At 45.9% G+C, this 22,628-nt stretch overlaps 1 protein-coding gene and 1 long non-coding RNA gene across 4 annotated transcripts in view; one reads left to right on the top strand and one right to left on the bottom strand.

The window, feature by feature from the left end:
- The window catches only part of LOC311633828, an 87,888-nt gene that overhangs the window by 39,990 nt on the left and 25,270 nt on the right, over nucleotides 1–22,628 (bottom strand). The window lies entirely within an intron of this gene.
- The window catches only part of SIN3A (SIN3 transcription regulator family member A), an 88,342-nt gene continuing 73,384 nt past the window's right edge, over nucleotides 7,671–22,628 (top strand). The window contains exon 1 of one of the 3 annotated variants that reach the window (XM_084905608.1): nucleotides 7,671–7,735. The gene's annotated coding sequence lies outside the window, so the exon portion shown is untranslated. Of the gene's footprint in view, nucleotides 7,736–11,783; nucleotides 12,041–22,628 lie in introns of those variants that run through there. The other 2 variants (XM_084905607.1, XM_084905610.1) reach the window with 2 other exon arrangements.

Consider the following 22,628-nt stretch of genomic DNA (forward strand, 5'->3'; position numbering starts at 1 on the left):
GATAGTGCAGGAGGCAGCCTATTAATGATTCTCTCATCATTGATATTTCTATCTTCTTTCTTCCTCCTTGAAATCTTTGTGGAAAAAGATCCCAAGCCTCCAAAGCCACCCACATATCAGAAGTATGGAATATGTACAACATAAGTCAACCAGTTTTCAGAGAAATGGAGTTTATTCACACAGTGGGATTGTTGGGTCTGTTAGGCCTGTCATGGCTTCCTCTCAGACTTTGCATTTGAATTTTCAGAAGAGGGAACAGCAGCTGCAATTAAGGAGAAAAAAGTCTGAGAACTCTTGACTAAATGCTGGACATGCTTTGTTTTTAACCTCACAGCCCATTGCAGTTCTTAGTTTATAGATAAGAACGCTGAAAAAATAAATAAGTGACTTGTCAAAAAAATAAGTCAAAGATATCCAGCTAGGAAGTAGGTAACTGGGATTCTGAACAATAGCTCGAGCTTTTCCCCTTCAGTCCACAGGCTGACCCTCTATCCACTGAGCCAAACTGGTTAGGGCCACTGACATATTTTTTACCAAGTTACTGAAGTGCAGGGCCTAAATGTCTCAGTCACCCATACCATAAGCACCCTAAAGAATTGTGGCCTTTCTGTGAGGCTGGGTGGACGTGAGTGTGAAATGTCTGAGAGACACAGGGTGTTTGAAGGTGTGACAGTTTTGAGTATAGGTGTGAGCTGAAGAAGATTATATAATATATATATGAATGACAAATCTTGCTTCTTTAATTATATTTTTTGGAAGGGCCAGAAATCATTTAGACCTGTCTGGGGACAAACTGCTCTTGGAGTTAGGGAGGTATGGAGTGTGGAGTAAAAGGGGAGGCTTTTTTGTTCTAGAAGTCCCACCCTAGATCGTGAGCCTTAGCGTTTATGGAGATAGCACATGGGGGGATGTTCAAAGCTCAGGTTTTGGGCCCAGACATACTTGCTTTGGTGACTTGGGCAAATCACTCTATTACTCTGAGCCTCAGTTTTCTCAGCTACAATAGTATAGTAATCCCTAATACACAAAGGAGGCCTTCTGGGATTCAGAACCTGGCTTCTCAATGTGACTTCTCCAAGGAAGGCACTTCCCCAGATCCATTCACTGCTTTGTCCTCACTGATAGGGTAGAGGAAAGAAAGGTGGGGTGGATGCAACCTTAAATGCAGCTGGAGGACCAATATCGCCAAATCAAACAGTAAACCCTTGTTTTTTTGGACTTCGATTTAACTGACTTCATATTTAATGGTCAAAATTTCTTGTGCGTATGTCATATGTGAAAATTAATACCCTGTTAATTTTAAAATGCTTTTAACCAAGATTTGCGTACAATTAAATTAACAGGTTATTTTTTGTTATTAATTCATTGTTATTTTTAACAAATTTTAGTGACTAGGCCATATGTTGGAAAAAACACTGTAGTAATTTTGCAGACATAAATAAATATTACATGTGTACAACTATAGTCTACATATTTAAACCTAAGTGTCACTGCTCATAAACAATATTTGGAGAATGATTAGCACATGATCATACAGCATCATGTCTGGTAATTGATTCTGTTGTCATGTGGTGTGACTTTCTGTGTCAGTTTTTCAATTAAAAAAAAAAATATATATATATATATATATATATATATATGTTTTTATTGATTTCAGAGAGATAGAAACATCAATGATGAGAGAGAATCATTGATCAGCTTCCTCCTGCACGCCCCCTACTGGGGATCAAGCCTGCAACCTACCGTGTTTTTCAGCGTATAAGATGACCCCCTAATTTTACAGTTAAAACATAGGTTTAGGCCTATATTCGCTGTATAAGACTACCCCCCACTTTCGAGGCAACACCAGTTCTCTTTTTAATAGACCGCCTCTCTGGCTCTGGCCAATCTGAGCAGGCTTTTTACTAGAACACAGTGTAGCTTCGGGTACAGAACATGTATAATTTGCTCGCATAAAAAGCCTGCTTGGATTGGCTGAGTTAGAAAGGCTGTCTATTAAAAAAAGAACTGGTGTTGCCTCGGAAGTGGGGGGTGGGGGTAGTCTTATACAGCGAATATTGGCCTAAACCTATGTTTTAACTGTAAAATTAGGGGGTCATCTTTTACACCGGAAAATACGGTAGGTATGTGACCCAGAGAATCGAACCATGATCTTCTGGTACATGGGTTGACACATGCAGTTTTAACACATGCAGGCTGATGTTCCCATATGCACTACGCCACATCCCAGATTTGTTTACTCGCAGTGACTGGTTAATGCACACATTTATAAGACCTATTTAGTATAAATTTAAAATTACAATAATGCAAATTGGAAACTTTCCTGTGAAATTAAACTTTTCATACATACTTAAGTATAATTACACAAATGTGTCTACATAAGTAAAAACAGGTTAACTACTTTATCACTTCTTTAACATGCCCATTGGGAAAACCTACTTTTTATATAACTAGAGGCCCGGTGAATAGATTTGTGCACCGCTGGGGTCCCTCAGCCTGGCCTGTGCCCTCTCGCAATCTGGGACCCCTCAGGGGATGTAGTAGTGTGCAAAGCGGCAGGCCACCAGAGAACAGCCCCAGCCCAGTGCTGCACCACTCCCACTCATCCTGGCCCCACTGTGCCTGCACCCACTGTTCAGTAGTGCTGCTGTGGAGGCAGGAGAGGCTCACACTGGCCCTCAGTGTCTGGCACCTGAAGGTCAGCTGAGCAGCGCTCCCACTGTGGGAGCACACTGACCACCAGAGGGTAGCTCCTGCATTGAGTGCCCCCTGGTGGTCAGTGTGCGTCATAGCGACTGGTTGTTGGGTCATTTGGTCACTTAGGCTTTTATATATAGAGATGGATTTTAGGGGCCTGGTACACGAAATTTGTCCCCTCAGCCCAACCTGCCCCCTCACATACTGGGAGCCCTCAGGGGATGTCCTACTAAAGTCTTAGGCCTGCTCTTCATGGGCCCTCTCTTTGTGGGAGATAACCAGGCTGATCAGGGAAAGGCACCAGCCCCATCTCCCCACTGCTGCAGCCACTGCCAGTCACTATGGCCACCAAAGTGTTTTCATCAACACAGACTCTGGTCCCTTCACCATGAAAAAATGACACCTTTCTTTAGGCATTTTCAAGATGTGTCTTTCATAGGGTGTGACCTTCCTTCCTTCCTTCCTTCCTTCCTTCCTTCCTTCCTTCCTTCCTTCCTTCCTTCCTTCCTTCCTTCCTTCCTTCCTTCCTTCCTGTATCCTCACCTGAGGATATGTTTCCATTGATTTTTAGAGAATGTGGAAGAGAAAGGGAAAGACAAAGAAACATCAAAGTGAGAGGAGCACTTTAATTTGGTTGCCTCCTGCTTGAGCCATGAGCCAGGGAGGAGCCTGAACCTTAGGTGCATGCCCTTGATCAGAATCTAACCCAGACCCTGCGGTTGGCAAACCTAGGCATTATCCACTGAGCTAAACCGCCTCGAGCAAGGTATGACATTTCTTAGCCCTCCAGTAGCAGACCTTCATTTTTTTTCTCCAGGAGTATGGTGGAAAAGCCCTAGATCACCTTTTAGAATTCTTATACCCAAGTTACTAAGAATATTACCAGTGGCATTCAGGAAGCTTAGCCAAAGAGTGGTCAGAAAAGGTGTTTTCTCCTCTGATCTCCAGCTCCACCCCTGCCAAGGCCTAAAGCCTCAGGGAGTGGGCAGGAGCCCCTCCCCCGGTTCCTTCCAATCGCCAGCTCTGCCCCTGCCAAGGCCTAAAGCCTCCGGCCCTGGGCAGGGACCCCCAGCTCCGTCCAATCACCCAACTCCACCTCTTGCCAAGGCCAGCAAAGGCAGGCTGAAAGTTTGGCTTCCTCCATTGCCAGGGAAACCCAAGCCTCCCTCCTGCTCTCTGTGGCCGCAGCCATCTTGGTTGGGTTTATTTGCATATTTGCTCCTGATTGGCTTGTGGGTGTGGTTTGTGGGTATAGCAGAGGTATGATCCATTTTTTTAGATAGGATGGATTTTAGGCATTGATGGACACCCCCTTATCCAAATTAGTCTGTTAAATGGAGATTTTACTATACTCACTTTCCTAAAGAGTCTGTGACTTGCTCTGCTATGCAGGCATCGGTATACTGAGTCAGAAACAATTACTAAACCCCTCCCAAAGGGTCTCCTATCTTCGACTGTTGTGAATTAGAGTGGTTATACTAGTGGAACTCAATCTAAGGGTTGTTTGGAGGGGATTTCCACCAGCATGATGCACTTAGGAAGATAGGGAGTATCAGTGAAGCCTGGTTCTCTTGAGTGGGATTATCTATTCTAATTGTAAATTCTCCACAAGTAACTTCATCCACAATATATACCATGTGCTGTTCAAACTTACAATCAAATGAATGGGCTTTTGGCCTCCACAGAAGTTCAGAACCTCACTGGGTGTATTAAATATCATTATATTTGCCCTGACTGGTTTGGCTCAGTAGATAGAGCATCGATCTGCAAACTGAAGGGTCCCAGGATCGATTCCGGTCAAGGGCATGTATTGAGGACATCCCCAGTAGGAGATGTGCAGGAGGCAGCTGATCAATGTTTCAAACTCTCTATCCCTCTCCCTTCCTCTGTAAAAAATAAATAAAATATATATTTTTAAAAATTAAAAATAAGTAAATATTATTACATTTGAACTTCATAACTAGACAAGGATTGCTATGTTATCCTCTTATACAGGACAGAGGCTGATCCATAGATCACAAGAGACTAACTGGGATCTATTCTAGACTAATGTTCTTTTTTACTCATCTCATATTCACACACTATCTGTTATGCCTTCATCTAGGCCACAGCTTCTTAGGAAATGGAGCAGGAATCTGCTACAGGGTTCCAGATGATCAGGTGATCTCTGTTCTGATACAATAATACTTGGACCTCACCCTAGGGAGCCCCTATTCTGAGAATAAATCTCAATCCTCATGGTCCTGCCAGGTGCTGGGCCTCCCACTGAATACACAGTCCTTATCTTATATCTTGGCTTTTCTCCCTTCACACCCTTTCCCTCAATGATTCTGTCAACCAAGCTACCACCAGGATTCTAGTGCCTTTATGACCCACTGCCCTTCTCAAATCAGTATTTCTTCCTTCCTGCCCTCTCTCCTAATGTCAAGTTTCCTTCCCGGTGTGATTCCCTAGCCCCATGGACTCTTGAGTGAAACAAGGGTCTTTAGAGACTGTCTTTCTACTTCAATTAACACCCCATTTCACAGGGGGGAAAACAGGCCCAGAGGTAAGAAAGGATTTGCTTAAATATATTACCAATCAATCACTGGCTATACTAAATCTAGAACCCAGATTACGTATTTTCCGGTGTATAAGACGACTTTTGAAACGAAAAAAAGTCAACCAAAAATCGGGGGCAAAAGACCAAAATTGCACAAAAATTACCTGCAGATCTTGACTGCAAAGTAAGTCTTTTCTTTGAAGTGGGGGGTAGTCTTATACAGCAAATATAGGCCTAAACCTATGTTTTAACTGTAAAATTAGGGGGTCGTCTTATATGCTGGAAAATACGGTACCTAACCAATAGCTTCAAGTTCTTCTCCTTTAAACACCAGGACACTGACTCCTTTTCCTCCGTTACCCATGAAGAATCAGTCACCCAGTTCCCTTGAGAATTTCTCAAACACATCTCTTCTTTTTTATTCTTGCTTACCTATGGCCACTGCTCTATTTAAGTCCTTATAACATCTCACGGATTGTTTGGACAGTCTAACCAACAGCAGGCCCCCATCCTTTTTTTTCCTTTTTTTTTTTTTGCATATTGAGTTTACTTGAACCAAACCGATGACACATTGCGGAGCAAGATACCAAATGCTCTCCCCACAGTCCCCTTTCTGCCCACAGACTCAAGGCCCTTCACATTCTGTACACAATACCTCATCCACACTAGCTACCTTTCCTGAGGAAGACTTGCCTAGTTTTTCTGGGTGCCTCAATTAATGGGTCCTTCTTCTTCACTCTGTGCCCTTTAGCACAGACATGTTAGGTAGCCTCTGTCTCAGAAACTCCTTTTGGTTGAAAATTATGACAAGACAAATTAAGAAAGGATCTGAGTCAGAGCTTTGACTTGAGGACTGCTGAAGGTAGGGAAGGCTTCCTGGATTGGGTTACTGGGAGAGAAAAGAGACCATTTGGTTTTTTCCACCTACCTCTTCCAGCAGAAGATGTACCTCTGCAGTTTCCAAACCCAGTATTTACATCTGCCTTTGTGTCTCTCCTTGCTTCATGTAGATAGCCCTCACTTAACCCACCCTCAGAACCTATCCAGGTACTGGAATGCTGAGTATCTGAATCCACAGTTTTGGGCCTGTAGTCCTATGACCATACTGTTTGCACATTCTGTTGTATAATTCTAAGAATTTTGATGAGGTATTAAAGTATTCTGTTTGGTCCCATCCTTGCAACCCTGATTTTCATGACTAGAGCCACACTTGAAGACCCTTAATAATGTTTTGCATGTACTCCTTTGTGTCCTTTGTTGAAAATGACTTACCTCTCTATTTCTGCCTGATGAAATAATTTAAGACCCAACTTGAGTACTGGCTGGGCAGCTCAGCTGGTTGGAGTGTCCTGATACTCCAAGGTTTCAGTTCTATCTCTGGGTTAAGGCACATAAAGGAATCAACCAATGAATGTTCCTCTCTCTCTTTCCTCTCTCTCTAAAATCACTAAATTAAAAAATTGTTTTAAAAAAGATGTAACCTGCCAAAACCGGTTTGGCTCAGTGGTAGAGTGTCGGTCTGTGGACTGAAAGGTCCCAGGTTCGATTCCGGTCAGGGGCATGTACGTTGGTTGCAGGCACATCCCCGGTAGGGGGTGTGCAAGAGGCAGCTGGTCGATGTTTCTCATCGTTTCTAGCTCTCTCTCTCTCTCCCTTCCTCTCTGTAAAAATCAATAAAATATATTTTTAAAAATAATAATTAAAAAAATAAAAAAGATGTAACCTGAGCATCACCACCACCTCCATGAGGAATACTCCCCTAATTTTCTTCAGCTAGAAAGAATCTCCCTGCTGCTCTAAGCTCCTATGGGTATCTGTTTATATAAACATTTCTGGCTTGCTTTAGCTCTTTCTGTGGCATCTCCTCAGTTGGAGCCCTTGGAAGGTACAGAGCAAGCACATTTCATCTAATCTCTGCAATCGCATCCAGCAGCAAGTGGGGTATGAATGTGTCTGCCTAACGCAGGGTAGGTGCTCAGACTAGTGCCTGTTGCCTTGAACGCAGGATTTCCTGCTTACACAGTTCAGTTTTAGGCTGATGCCTACCAGAATGGGCCAGACACGGCTAGGTTACACAGCCAGGGGAGTCGGGACGCTCCCAGCCAAACCCTAGAATGTCCCTATTGCCTCCCTCTGTCCAGTTCAGACGCGGTGCGGGTGAAGGAAGTGGGGCTGTAGTTGCCCTGCCGGCTCCTCCTCCGCCCCCTTCCCCCGCGGGTCAAGTTCCAGAATGGCTCCTTCCAGTCCAAAGGCCTCCAGAAACTAGAGGCGGCGGTGTCGGTGTCGGAGATAGGGGCCTCTGCCACAGAAGCGCCTCCCAGCGAGGCTAGTTTATCTATTTATTTGTATTTATTTTGGAGGGAGGAGGTGATCAATGAAGAGAAGAGGCGGGGCAAACGGAGGGGGCGGGCCGAGGGTGATTGACGCCAGCGCCGGGGAGCCAATGGCCCGTGGGGGGCGTTCTCCCCATTCAGGACTCCTCGCCTGGCTCCCAAGGTATGTTAAACAGCTGCTTTTAATTTGTTCCCCCCAATCTCAAGCGTTTGGGGGGCTAGTTAGCTGGGCGATCGCTTTTGCCTGTCCGCCACGGTGCGGGCGCCCTGGGCCTCGGGACGAAACTAGGAGAGGCTCGGGGTCCGGAGCCGCGAGGGGCGGCCAGGAGAGAGCTCTGCCTCGTCGCTCGCCGGTGCTCCCAGCCCGGCCGGTTTCGTGGGGGAGGGCCCGGCCCGGCGCGGGGTCGCTAGAACGCCGGTGTGCTGCCTAGTTTGCTTCACTGAGCCGGTGGTTTCGGTTGGTTGCGGCGGGGGACTGGGTTAAGTGGCGGGCAGGAGGGATCTCCCTTGAAAGCATTAAGAAATTATTGTAAAAGAAAAGGGGTGATTCTGCACAGCGACCGAAGCTGGGCCCGGGCTGCGGCGCGCGGGCTCAGCCGGGGCGGAGGCCTGAGCCCTCGGCGCCGGGGTGGGCCGGGAGCTGGAGTTTGGGAGCGAGCCGAGGCCGCGGCTTCCGCGACCGAGCACGCCGGGCGGCGCGGCTGGCGCCCGGAGGGTTCGGTTTCTGTCCGCGAACTGTGGGGGGCGGTGGGCGCGCTCCGGAGCGGCGCGAGTGCCGCGGGCCCGGTTGTTATGGACTCCGGGGGCGGGGGCCGCGCGGCCTGGCGGGAGGGGCGGCGGCGGGAAGGCCACCGGAAGAGCCCCCCGCGCTGGCCGGGGCGCTCCGGATCCCCGGGTCCTGGCAGAGCTGGCATTCGGCGCTGGAGCCTGCCAGACCGCGAGCTCGCGCCAACTCGGCCCGTAGCTGTGGAAAACCTCCCACAACTCGGTGGCTTCGACCCGTGCACCAGCTGATCCCACAAACAGGAGCTGCCTCCTTCCCCGCCCACCCCGAGGCAGCGGCCGACGGGGCGGGGGCGCGGCTTAGGAGCGTGCCCACGGGGGTTCGTTGAGAGGAGCAGTGAAGGTCGGAAACTGGGAAAACAGTCTCCACGCTCAGACTCGGGAAAAGGAAATGCATCAGCGGGCGGGGAGGGCCCGGGGGCGCGCCTGTCAGCCGGAATGGCGGCCGCCGACTGGTAGGCGGGGCGTTGGCGGGAACCGCTGCGGTCGGCCGGAGCGTCTCCGAGAGGAAGCGCCGAGGCCGGGCCCACTTCGGGCCTGTTTACTACCTACTCCGCCGGCCGCCGGTCTCCGCACCCGGAGGAGGACGGGGGCGGGGCCTTTCCCTGCTCCCACCCGTTTCGGGCTCCTCCAGAGGGCCCGCCTTCTCTTGTCTTCCACTGGATGGACGGTGAACCTCATCGGTTTTTTCCTTCTCGGTTATTGATTGGATAACCTACTTCCGAGCTCCGCCTATGGGACACTGGGCTGGAGTTTTAAGTTGGAGGATTTTTTTCCGTGAACGGCGGAGGAGGGATTCCTACGGTCTAACGCGAGGCGCACGGTCCCTCCCCTGCTTCCGATTGGTGGACAGATGGTCCCGCCCCCGGCGCAGCCTGCTTGGAGGAGGAAGTCCACCCTGTTCCCCGCCCCTTCTCTTGGGTCGTGTGCGCGCCGGTCACACTGTGAGGCCCGCCTTGCTCCTTGGAAGTGTGTCCCGCCCGGAAGTCCCGGCTTTGGAGTTGGAGCCTGCGGCAAGGCTGGGCGAGCCAAAAAGACACACAGTGATTCATTTCACCAAGGCTCGATATCTAGTAGCCTTTTCGATAAAGTTAGGGTTGACGGTGCGAAGAGAATTCGAGGGGCGGGGGTGGGGGTGGGAACACACGGACTTAGAGTGATCTTGAATGAGTTGGAAGGAGGGAGTGGGATCTGCCCTTCCGGGCCAAGTACTAAGGTACTGACTCCAAGCCTGGCTTATTCCTGCGCCCTTGGACTTTTCAAAGATCGTCCTCTTTTTAAGCTTGAACACGCTGCGGACGCCGACTTTTCTTCCCAGCGTAAGGCAGCCGTATCTAAAACGGCTTAGTTCTTATCTAAAACGCTAGCAACCTAAGTATGATTGGTCTGGAAGCCTCAGGCAAGATCCAGAGCAACCCTGTTGACCGGGGATGAATCCTGCTTGGGTTCGAAGTGGTCAGGTGGGAGTGCAGTGTGGCATACAGTGCAGGGAGCCGGGTCGACCTAAGTTCACAGCCCTCGGAAATGCCGCTTCGAAACCGTAGGGTTTGCTCCCGGGTTCCCTTTCCTCAGTGTGACTTATTTTTAGAACTCTATTGGGCAGGGCTTGGCTCCCAGCGAGGCTGCTTCCATTTGTCGGGTGTTCCTGGGGTTCAGAATTAGCTACCTTGTCCTTGCGGCTAGAAGCCGTCCTTCACTCAGGCCCACCTGTTGCCGGCGCTCATTTCTTGCCGTCTCCGCCCGATTGGGTAAGGAGGGCACGATAGGACTTAGATTTCTGGAGCCTGCCACTCGTGGAGTAGGCTTCTCCCGGAGTAGCCTTTGGCTGGAGAGAGCGGGAAAATTCTAGTCCCGCCCCCTCCTCTTCTGGCGCTCAGTAAGCACCCTCCAAAACATGGCTAGCGTCAGTTCTCCGCCCTATTTGGTGAATAAATAGTAAAAGCAACCCAAAGGCTTAAAGCACTTTGTGTGTTCGAAGCACTGTGGCAAAGAGAGGGCCTAAGGACTGCCATTAACGCTCGCTTTCCAAGGAGGAGGTGAAATACTATCTTTTGTCCCTAGTTGTTAGTGTTTTTTTTTTTTTTTTTTAAAGATCTTTTAAATATATATAATTGATTTTTCACAGAGAGGAAGGGAGAGGGATAGAGAACTAGAAACATTGATCAACCGCCTCCTGCACAACTCCCTCTGGGTATGTGCCCACAACCAAGGCACATGCACCCGACCAAAATCGAACCTGTTACCCTCCAGTCCGCAGGCCGACGCTCTATCCACTGAGCCAAACCGGCTTCGGCCCCAGTTTTAATTTTTATTCTTTTTCTGAAGTTTGAGTGAAGGTTTATTTATGCCATAGCCTGTTTGGTCTACTTCCTCAGTTCTTTCAGTCGGAGATCGCAAGTGCCTTTTGCTTCACGCTCCGCCTCCCAGGACCATGGCTGTTAGAGCCCTGCCTTCATTTTTATTATCTCCGCCCTCTTAAGACTGCTTTTTCAGGTTTATGGAGTGTTGGTGTTAGAAGTGTGCTGCGGGGTGGCAACCCCTGGGGCTATTTCTTGGCTTTGGTCTCCGGTCCTTATTCTGCACCCTGCTTACTAAAAGGAGTTGTCGGCTACTCTGGATATTAGTGTTTACAAAGAGGCAGCTTGCAGAAATGTAAATTATAAAGAGCGAATGGGATAGGAAGGATGAGGTTCTCTTTCCCTTGTATAGGGGGCGGGGTTTATCCAAGGCGGTGGTGCCTGCCGCTGCCTCTCTCCTAATCCCAAGGATAGAATCTCGACTAAGGAGGGCGGCACCTCCCGTTTCGGCCCTGGAACTCTGCTTTCAGTCTCTAGTGTAAACATTCCACAAAAGGACTGCTAAGGTTCAGCCTCCTCGTGCGGGGCGGAGTCAGCGCCTTCTTAGACGGGCGTTCTGGCCAATGGGGGCTTCTATCAGGCGCGAGCTATCCAATACGATGGTTGGGGGCGGGTCATGGCCTGGCAGTGTGATAGGAGGAGCTTGTCTCACGGACATTTTATCCCACATCGATTAATTACCTTCCTAGGGCTGTGGGAGAGCCTTCCAATGAGATGATCGGCGAGGGCGAGAGCTGACTTGTTGGGTCTGTAGCTGAGACGGCATGGGGCGTGATATGTGGAATCCTCCAATGAGACGAAAAAGAGCTTTTATGCTTCCTCCAATAGTGTTGCGGCTTGGGGGTGGGATTCAGCAATTCATCTCCAATAGGCGGGGTTGAGTTTGGGTAGCTCCCCGCCAATAGGGGCGTGGAGAAGGTGAGCGATTCCCCCTCCTTTCCCTGCAGAGGGGGAGGGGGCGGGCATACTGTAGACAGGGCCCAGCGATTGGCTAAACCGTTGACAGACAGATTATACGACCTGTGGCAGAGCGAAGCTGAGTCTTTCCTATGCGGGGCGGGCCGGCGGAGTGGGCGGGATTTCCCGGGTAACAGAGAAGCGGCCGCGGCGGTAGAGGCGGCGGAGACGGTTTCTCCATCTCCCCCCCTCCCTTCCCCCTCAGAGTTTCCCTCCCTCCCTCCTTCCTAGTCTGGGCATCTGGGCCTGTGACCGCCTCGTTAGCAGAGAGGAAGCTGCCAGTCCTCTTCGGCGGGCCTATGCCCTGCGCCGTTCGCGGGGCCTCATGCTGAGCCGGACACGCAGTAAGAAGCGGCCGTAGCAGCTTTGCGGTGAGAGCACGCTGGGCCGGGGATCCTGGTGGCGGGTAACGCGGCACTCGAGTGTGTGTATTTTTAAGGGGGTGACTGACCTCCTCGGCTTCCCGTAGAGCCGGCGGACGGGAGGTGTGTGGTTGTGTGAGGGGGTGGGGAGGGCGGAGCGGGTTAGCTTCGAGCGGGAGGGGGAGGAGAGCGCCGTCCCGGTGCGCGCGGCGAGGGCGGGCTCTCGCGCCGCTGCTCAGGGGCGGGGTCGGCGCGCGTGCGGTAGCGGAGAAAGGGGCGGTCCTGGCCTGCGCTGCGTGCTGTCTGTGGCCGACCTCCCTCTCCGGTCCTCCCGGGGGAGGCGGAGCCTCGGCTGTGGGCGGCGCGCGGGTCTGCTGGGGTGTGGGATGAGAGGAGGTCTCCCGCGTGGGGCTGGGAGCTAGGTCGGGAGGGTGCGTGAAGTCCGCCTTCTTAGGATCCGGAGTGGCTGTACGGACGGATGATGCCACGCCCCCTGGCTATCCTTAACCTGTCCCACCCCCAGTCCCAGATTTCCTCCTCCCGGGCACGCGAAACCGGGCTCGAGGATCCCGCTGTCTGGAGTCTCGCCGCCTAGATTTGCCCCGCCCTATCTCTCCGGGGGTGGAAGGGGTCCTTTCCCACCCGAGAGGTGGGCGGTGTCATCAACTGGTCTTGTGCTCTGCGGTGCCTGTTGCATGGAGCACGAGGATCCCGTGCTGGAGCTGTTTCTTTCTTGATCCTTGCAGTGAGGACGGCACCTCACATCTTGGAGAATGGGAGTGTGGTCGTCACCGCTCTCCTCTTGGTTGTACTTTTGGGGAAGAGGTCCTTTGAAGTCTGCGGTCGAACTCTGCTCGTGCTGTGATCTTAGTTGGGGGAAGGACCGAGAGAATTGTCAGAGATTAGAAATGTAGCCAGGGACAATCTTTTCTGTAGTTCTCTTGATGTTCAGTTACCGTGGTTATATGGGGCGGGCTTTCCTTTGAGCCAATGGGGTGACTGGTATAGTAGTTAGACTTTGCCACTGTTTCGGTGCCTTAGGACTTCAAACACAGCCATGAAAGGGCTGTGGAAGCTCCTGCTCTTCATTAGGCTCAGATTTCGAAAAGGAAGCGTTAGATTTACATTTTATATTAAAATGATCTGTTTATAAAAGATGGAGGTTTATTTAAAAACTCATTTTGCATATAATCCTTGGGTTTCTTCAACCCTTAAATTTGTTAATGCATTCGTTGTACAGGTGGTTCTTCTGCTTAATTTTACAAAGAAATAAGTTGCAGTTTAAATAACAATAGGTGTTCTTGAAAAGTCTGGTTTTATGTTAGAACATCTAGACCAATTTCTGTTATAGTCTATAAAATACATGTTTATGCCCTGTTTTATCATAGAAAGTAGGGGGAAGTCAAGGACTAGTGCAGAGTTGTTTGTGACATGTATTGTAGCATTGCCCCTACAATGTGAATTGGGGATTTGCCTTAGGACACTTCAGGTTTAATAAACCATTTCAGTTGAGATTTTGCTCTGACATGATACATTCTCTTTCCTTATAAGAAGGTAAGTTTTTGATAGTTTTCATGAGAAAATAAACATTGAATGTATGTAGGTTGTTTTGTGTGTGTGTGTGTGTGTGTGTGTGCGCGCGCGCTTTTTTTTTTTTTTTTTTTTTAATTTTAATTACTAACATCTGAGCAAGCTCTCTGGCTAATTGGCTGAACTGAAGATAAATTCTAGATTTGTGCTCTGCTCAGTTAGGACTGAGAACTTGATACCTTGGGCTCACACGTGGAAAGTAAGCCCCACCTTCTAAGCTAAAGAAATAGTGGCAACAGTAGCTTTTTAGTTTGATTTAATTGTGGATGTAATATAATTGGTTGGAGATGAAAACTTGGGTGTTTTCCTGATATAGGCAGTCCTCGGGTTACGTCAGAATCAACGTTCATCTTTAGTTGCCATCTCCTATTTATTTATATTTTTTTAAAAAGTTCCGCTCTAACCGGTTTGGCTCAGTGGATAGAGCATTGGCCTTTGGACTCAAGGGTCCCAGGTTCGGTTCTGGTCAAGGGCATGTACCTTGGTTGTGGGCACATCCCCAGTAGGGAGTGTACAGGAGGCAGCTGATCGATGTTTCTCTCTTATCTCATCAATGTTTCTAACTCTATCCCTCTCCCTTCCTCTCTGTAAAAAATCAATAAAATGTATATATATTTTTAAAGTTGTTATTTTGACGTATGTACATATGCGCTTTACTTTATTATTATTATTATTACCACAAGTAAATGTCAGGAATTGTTATCTTTTAAAAATTTTTAAAATATATTTTATTGAATTTTTTTTTTTTTTCCCCCAGAGAGGAAGGAAGAGGGATATAGAGAATTAGAAACATTGATCAGCTGCCTCCTGCACACCCCCTACTGGGGATGTGCCCGCAACCAAGGTACATGCCCTTGACCGGAATCGAACCTGGGACCCTTCAGTCCGCAGGGCGATGCTCCATCCACCAAGCAAAACCAGTTAGGGCTAATTTTTTTACTGTTTCACTTCATTACTGCTGTGTATGTGCTCCATGTGAGTGATGTAGGTGCCTATGTAAGTGGGTTCTGACTTTCGGTGAAAATTGTGGTAGGAACGGATCTCTAACGTAACCCGATGACCCACTGACTATAAACTGACAAAGATAGTGAAATAGTGGGGAATTTACTACTCAGGATGGTCAACACATGGTTGTGCCCACTACTTGCACAGCTGTGTGCTGGGAAATGGAAGACCTAATTCTTGCCTTTTGAGAATATTGTCTATTGGTGTGGCAGGGTCACAAATCCCCACAGAGGCATTAAGAATTCAAATAAGAGCTTCTGCGGGTTTGGTTCAGTGGATAGAGTCAGCACTCAGACTGAAGGGTCCCAGGTTCAATTCTGGTCACGGGCAGGTTCCCCGGCCCTAGTCAGGGTGTGTGCAGGAGGAAACCAGTCGATGTGTCTGTCTCACATCGATGTTTCTCTTTTCTCTCTTTCACTCTCTCTAAAAATCAATGGAAAAATATCCTTGGGTGAAAATTAACAACAACAAAAAAGTAAGAACTTGGATATATTGTCCTAGGAAAGTTTTCATAAATGTTTCTTACGTATCCAAAAATCACTATTATACACTGTAGTTTGTCAGAATTAAAGATCTTAGATAGATTGGCATTTTGTAATTGAGAAGATAAGATTTGTAATTAAAGATATTTTTTTTCTTTTTAAGGAAGGAGGTATACAGTAATTTGAAAAGATTCCTGGCAAAGCATAGTCTTGTTTACATCTTTAGTGCAAGCAGACAGTATACTGGAGAACTGCAAAGCTGATGTTAATGGCTATGAATTTTAGTTGAAATTGAAAGATTATGTTCACAGCATTCAGTAATTTAGTGCAGTGCTGTAAAAGGTTTCATTAACTCCCCAACCAAGAGTTTAAGTTATTTTCTGTAGTTCTTGCAAAAATGATAGTTACATGCCTTTTCTAACTGCACCTCTGGCCTCCTTGAATAATAATAAGAATTCAACATTTATGAAGCCCTTACTATGTCCCAGACTCTGAGTTAGGCACTATGCATTTATTAACCCATTTAGTCTTCATGGTAACCCTATGTAGCGAGTTCTATGGAATCCACGTTTTAAAGAGTGAGGATAGATATATAATAAGTGGTCAAGCAGAAACCGGTTTGGCTCAGTGGTAGAGCGTGGGTCTGCGAACTGAAAGGTCCCAGGTTCGATTCCGGTCAGGGGCATGTACGTTGGTTGCAGGCACATCCCCGGTAGGGGGTGTGCAAGAGGCAGCTGGTCGATGTTTCTCTCTCATCGACGTTTCTAGTTCTCTATCTCTCTCCCTTCCTCTCTGTGTTAAAAAAAAAGAGGTCAAGCCAGGATCTGGATCCAGGCATTCTGTTTCCAGAGTTCATGCTCTTTATACTTCAGCTGTCTCTGGTCTAAGGATAGTAAACAGAAGGAACAGTGTGCTTTAAAAAAAAAAAATCCTCACACAAGAATGTGTTTATTAATTTTAGAGAGAGGAAGGAAAGGAGGGAGGTGGGGTAAAGAGAAACATCAAGGTGAGAGAAACATTAATTGGTCACTTCCCTTATGTGCCCCAATTGGGGACCAAGCCCACAATCTACGTATGGGAATCAGTCCCATGACCTTTTGTTGTACAGGGAAGATGTTCCAACCAACTGGACCACCCTGGCCAGGGCATCTAAAGTGTACAGGTTAGTAGCAGTAAGTACATTCATTAACCATCACTACCATCCATTTCCAGAACTTTTTCATTTTCTCAAATTCTGTGCCCATTAAACAATAACAAAAATCCTTCAGCCCCTGACAACCACTGTTGTACTTTCTCTCTCAGAATGCGACTACTCTTAAGTACATTATAGAAGTGGACTCATACAGTATTTGTCAGTCGTGTCTGGCTTATTTCACTTAGAATAATGTCTTCAAGATTTATCTATGTGATAGCTTGTGTCAGAAATACCTTTTAAAAAAATGTTTTTAGCCCTAACCTGTTTGGCTCAGTTAGAGCATTGGCCCGTGAACTGAAAGGTCCCAGGTTCATTTCCGCTCAAGGGCATGTACCTTGGTTGCTTGCACACTCCCAGTAGGAAGTATGCAGGAGGCAGCTGATCGATCTTTCCCTCTCATTGATGTTTCTAACTTTCTATCCTTTTCCCTTCCTCTCTAAAAAATCAATAAAATGTATTTTTTTTAAAATGTTTTTATTGATTTTTTTTTTTTTTTTTTTTTGAGAGAAAAACATCCATGTGAGAAACATCGACTGGTTGCCTCCCATACACATCCCAACCCAAAATCTGGGCATATGATCTGACCAGGATTCAAACCAGTGCCCTCTTTTTTCTTTTTACATTTAAACAAAATAATTCTTCATTGTTGAAGTATTACATATGTCGCCTTTTTTCACCCCAAAACAGCTATCTTTTAGTGCACAGGACAAAGCTCAACTGACTGAGTCACATTGGCCAAAGCCAGAATTACTTTTTTTTTTTTTTAAATATATTTTATTGATTTTTTACAGAGAGGAAATGAGAGAGATAGAGAGCTAGAAACGTTGATTAGAGAGAAACATCGACCAACTGCCTCTTGCACAACCCCTACCGGGGATGTGCCCGCAACCAATGTACATGTCCTTGACCGGAATCGAACCTGGGACTTTTCAGTCTGCAGACCGATGCTCTACCACTGAGCCAAACCGGCTTCAGCCAGAATTACCTTTTTGATGGTGAATAATATTCTTTTGTATGCATGTATATACCACATTTTGTTTATTCATGCATGGGTGGACATTTGGGTTGTTTCCACCTTTTGGATATTGTGAATAATGCTGCTGTGAAAATGAGTGTATAAATATCTCTTCAAGTATCTGCTTTGAATACTTTGGGGTATATACCCAGAAGTGGAGTTGCTGGATCATATGGCAATTTTATGTTTAATTTTTCGAGGAACCAGCAGTGTGTTTTTGAGAGAGCTTTGAAGGAAAGATTGGGGCTCAGATTCTAAAGGTGAATTGTTTCAACATTCATTTATTGATCATCTTCTTAAATACTTCTAGGCTGACATAGGAAAAATCTTAGCCCTATAGAAGTTTACATTGTTAGAAGAAAAGGCAAATATATGAATTATGATTTTACTATATGTCATTGTAGGTTGAGGCCATAAGAGTCAAATACAAAGAGCTGTAAGGAATTTGGAGGAAGAAGAGACCACCTTTGGGTGGAGGGAGAGGGGACAGTGAGTAGGGTGGAGTCTTAAGTCTTAAATCCAGTTGATTTGAGTGCTAACATGACTTTAGACATCTCTCACACAAAGTACGCTAGAGAATGCTTTCGAATGTTAGAAGGTATGGATGGCATCATGTTGGAATTGGCAAGTTGATTGTAGTCTTTCTTCCAGAGTTTGTGAATCCTGTTCTCTTCAGTTTGCAGTTCTGATTGTTTCTAATGTTGGAAGGTTAAGAATCACAATGAAGAAATTGGCATATGTTATTGCTATCATGTCAAGCTCAATATAATATTGTTAATATGGTTACTGTTATTTTTTAAAAATATATTTTTATTGATTTCAGAGAGGAAGAGAGATAGAAACATCAATGATGAGAGAGAATCATTGATTGGTTGCCTCCTGCACGTCCCCTACTGGGGATTGAGTCCGCAATCCAGGCATATGCCTTTGACCCGAATTGAACTCAGGACCCTTCAGTCCGAGGGTCATTACTCTAGTCACTGAGCTAAACCAGCTAGGGCTCAACTCTTCTTTCTTTATTTTTTTTATTTTAATTTTTTAATTTTTTTTATTATTTTTTAAAAATATATATTCTATTGATTTTGTACAGAGAGGAAGGGAGAGAGATAGAGAGCTAGAAACATCGATGAGAGTCATCGATCAGCTGCCTCTTGCACACCCCCTACTGGGGATATGCCCGCAACCAAGGTACATGCCCTTGACCGGAATCGAACCCGGGACCCCTCAGTCCCCAAGCCGACGCTCTATCCATTGAGCCAAACCGGTCTCAGCTCAACTCTTATTTCTTTTTATTTTTTATTTTTTTTAAATATATTTTGTTGATTTTTATAGAGAGGAAGGGAGAGAGACAGAGAGCTAGAAACGTCGATGAGAGAGAAACATCGACCAGCTGCCTCTTGCACACCCCTTACTGGGGATGTGCCCGCAACCAATGTACATGCCCCTCACCGGAATTGAACCTGGGACCTTTCAGTCCGCAGACCGACGCTCTACCACTGAGCCAAACCGGTTTCGGCTCAACTCTTATTTCTTAAATCTCCTTTCCCTTCACATGGGTTTATGTTTCTGCTAACAAATGAGTAGTAGCAGAAATAGCTTGGGGTTTTTATCTTTTTGTTGTTACAGTTTAAATAATTCTGGATATTAGTGTTTTATTAAAGTTAAGGTCAAATAATGAAACTCATCTAATGCAGCATACTTGGGTAGTCTGTGAGTCAGGGTTTTACCATTAAGTTACATATTTCCAAATATTTTGAGAAATTTTATTTTCCTGGCATTTAAAATAAAAATTTTAATTGATTTCAGGGAGAGGGAGAGAAATAGAAACATCAATGATGAGAGGGAATCATTGATCAGCTGCCTCCTGCACAGCCCCCACTGTGGATCGAGCCTAAAACCTGAGCATGTGCCCTGACCTGGAATTGGACTGTGACCCCATGGTCAGTGCTCAACCACTGAGCCACACCGTCCAGGCTTCCTGACATTTTAAAAAAATGTGAATTCTAATTGTTTCTAGACAATGATCTAATGTCCTTTTAACAGCACCTTAAAACACACACACACACACACACACACACACACACACACCCTTGGCCTTCTTTAATTATGTAACTTTCTTTTTAGGTCTTTTCTTCCAAGACATGCCCAGTGGAATTTGTTGTTGGTTATAACCAAATGCATAGAGTTTTTCTCCTTATAAATTTTCAGGGCAACTACCTGATACTGATTATCCTCAGGGAATACTGCACCAGTGGTGCAGAATCCACCTAGATTGAGAGTTAGCTTTCTTGATAGCACAGTGCTTCGGACAGTGCTGAGACACAGTAGGTGGTAAATACTGTTTCACTAACTGAACTCGAATGGCATTTTAAAGTTTGCTATCCAGAGGCTGCTTCTGTTCAGTTACAATTGGATTCAAAGTTAGTTAGGCATTAATTGGTAGCAATTTCTAACAGATATATCTTTTTCTCTCTGTTTGCTTTTGTACTCTCCCTTTCTTTCTGGCATATGTGCCTACATTTGTATTTACCAGCATTTTGGCAGTGGGTACTTCTCCAGTCCTGCTGGTATCCTCCAGGGCTAGGCTTGCTAACTTGCAGACTTTTGAAGCATATACAGGTCCACAATCTCTTATCTGCAAACTCGGAAATGCACTAATTTATTACTGATGGTAAGTTTGGTTCCACAACCAATTTAGGAGCACAACCTGACCTGTCTAAGCCAGTACTAGATGGCAAACCGCAGCTCGCGAGCCACGTGCAGTTCTTTGACCCCTTGAGTGTGGCTCATTGTTCAAAATAGACTTGCCCAGGCCGGAAACTGACTTTTGCGCATAGGCCACTGAAGTTTCAATCGCACTGTAGATGCGAACCCACATGTGGTATTTTGTGGAAGAGCCACGTTCAAGGGGCCAAAGAGCCGCATGTGGCTTGGGAGATGCAGTTTGCCGACCACTGGTCTAAGCTGTTTCACTTGGTGCAGAAATGCGAAAGTGCTTGATTTTGGAGCTGCCATACACATTTTCTGAAATCCAAGCAATGCTGATAACTTAAATTTCTATCTCTAAGAACCTCTTCCTTGTATTATAGACTAACATCTAGTACCCCCATTTTAATATATTTTTATTGATTTCAGAGAGGAAGGGAGAGGGAGAAAGAGATAGAAACATGAATGGTGAGAGAGAATCATTGATTAGCTGCCTCCCGGCATGCCCCACTGGGGATCAAGCCTACAACCTGAATGTATGTACCCTTGACCAGAATCGAAACTGGGACCCTTCAGTCCGCAGGCCAATGCTCTATCCACTGAGTGAAACCAGCTAGGCCTCCTGCCCCTTTCTTCATATTTCCTCTTGGATATCTACTAGACATCTTTGACTTTTCTCTTTCTGTCTTTTTCATAGGTGGTCAGTTGACTAACCTTATTTGCTCTGTATTCAAAAGACTATCCATAATTTGACCACTTAATTCCTTCTACGCCCTGACTACAGCAATGACTAATACCTCTAGTTTGGATTATTTTAACTGTTCTCTATGCTTTATTATTGCCCCTCTTCAGTTTATTTTTTTTTTCTTCAGTCTATTTTTAAAAATTTTATTTTTTTCACTCACAGTTTGCATTCAGTATTATTTTCTTTAGTCCGTTAACACAGCATTCCAAGTGATTCTTTTTAAAATATATATTTTTTAATTTTTTTTAGAGAGAGAGAAAGAAACACCGATGAGAGCGAAACATCATGGATCCGCTGTCTCCTGCACACCCCATATTGGGGTTTGAGCCTGCAACCCAGGCATGTGCCCTGACTGGGTATCGAACCAGTGATCTCTTTGGGTCCTGGATTGACACTCAATCATTTAGCCACACAGTCTGGGCCCAAGCGATTCTTATAAAACCTATGTCAGACCGTGTCACTTTCCTGCTTTAAATTCTCCAGTGGCTTCTCATTCCAGTCTGAGTCTTAAGTCAGAGTCTTTATTATGACTTATTGAGAACAAATATATGACACCTTCCTATTATCCCCAACCCCATTACCTCTCTTAGATCAGTTTTTACTAGTCTCTCTTCCATTCTGCTGGAGCTACACAATCTTTTTGTTCTTCTTGGAAAATATCAAGCAAATGTGCATCAGGATCATTACATTTGCTGGACCCACTGCCTATAATGCTTACCCCACTGATTCCCACATGGCTAAATCCTTACTGCCTTTATTCAAGTTACCTCATTAGTGAGGTGTTCTTTGGTCATTCTTTTTTTTTTTTTTTTTAAATATATATTTTATTGATTTTGTACAGAGAGGAAGGGAGAGAGATAGAGAGTTAGAAACATCGATGAGAGAGAGTCATCGCTCAGCTGCCTCTTGCACACCCCCTACTGGAGATATACCCGCAACCAAGGTACATGCCCTTGACCGGAATCGAACCCGGGACCCTTCAGTCCCCAAGCCGACGCTCTATCCATTGAGCCAAACCGGTCTCGGCTCTTTGGTCATTCTTAGAACTTTATTAGAGAGGTACTGAAATTTGGAGTCAACATTTACAGAATGGGATAAAAGTTGATGACTAGTTAGTTAGTTGCATTTTAATGGGTATTCCTATTTGGGGTGTTTTTATCTCCAAAACCAGGAAAACATGGAATAAGAATTTGCTGTTTAAATTCTTACTAAATTTTTGTAAGTTTTTAAATTATTATTAATTTTAGAGAGGGGGGGGAAGAGGGGGAGGAAGGGTGGAGGAGGGAGAACTAGAGATAGACATTGGTTTGTTGTTCCACTCATTTGTTCATTTATTGGTTGATTCTTGTATGTGCCCTGACCTAGAATCAACTGACAACCTTGGCGTAGTGGGACAATGCCATAACCAAATAAGCTACCTGGCCAGGGCTTACTAAGTTGTTTTTTTTTTCCTCTTTTATTATTTGTTTTTCTCTTTTGGCTACCACTAGCAAACTTTTTATTTTAAAAATATTTTATTGATTTTTTACAGAGAGGAAGAGAGAGAGGGATAGAGTTAGAAACATAGATGAGAGAGAATCATCGATCAGTTGCCTCTTGCACACCCCCTACTGGGGATGTGCCCACAACCAAGGTACATGCCCTTGACTGGAATTGAACCTGGGACCTTTCAGTCCACAGGCTGAAGCTCTATCCAGTGAGCCAAACCAGGTTTTGGCGGCTTACTAAGTTTTAATGAAGTTTTTTTTCCACCCAAATGGTAAGTGAGAATGATGTGTTTTTTTGTGGGTTTTTTGGTATGCTGAGTTTTAACGGTGAATCACCTGTCATAAAGGAAGCAGTGATATCTTTTACACAAC

Source organism: Pipistrellus hanaki, assembly GCF_964339955.1.
Source record: "Pipistrellus hanaki genome assembly, chromosome: 1".
NCBI lineage: Eukaryota > Metazoa > Chordata > Mammalia > Chiroptera > Vespertilionidae > Pipistrellus > Pipistrellus hanaki.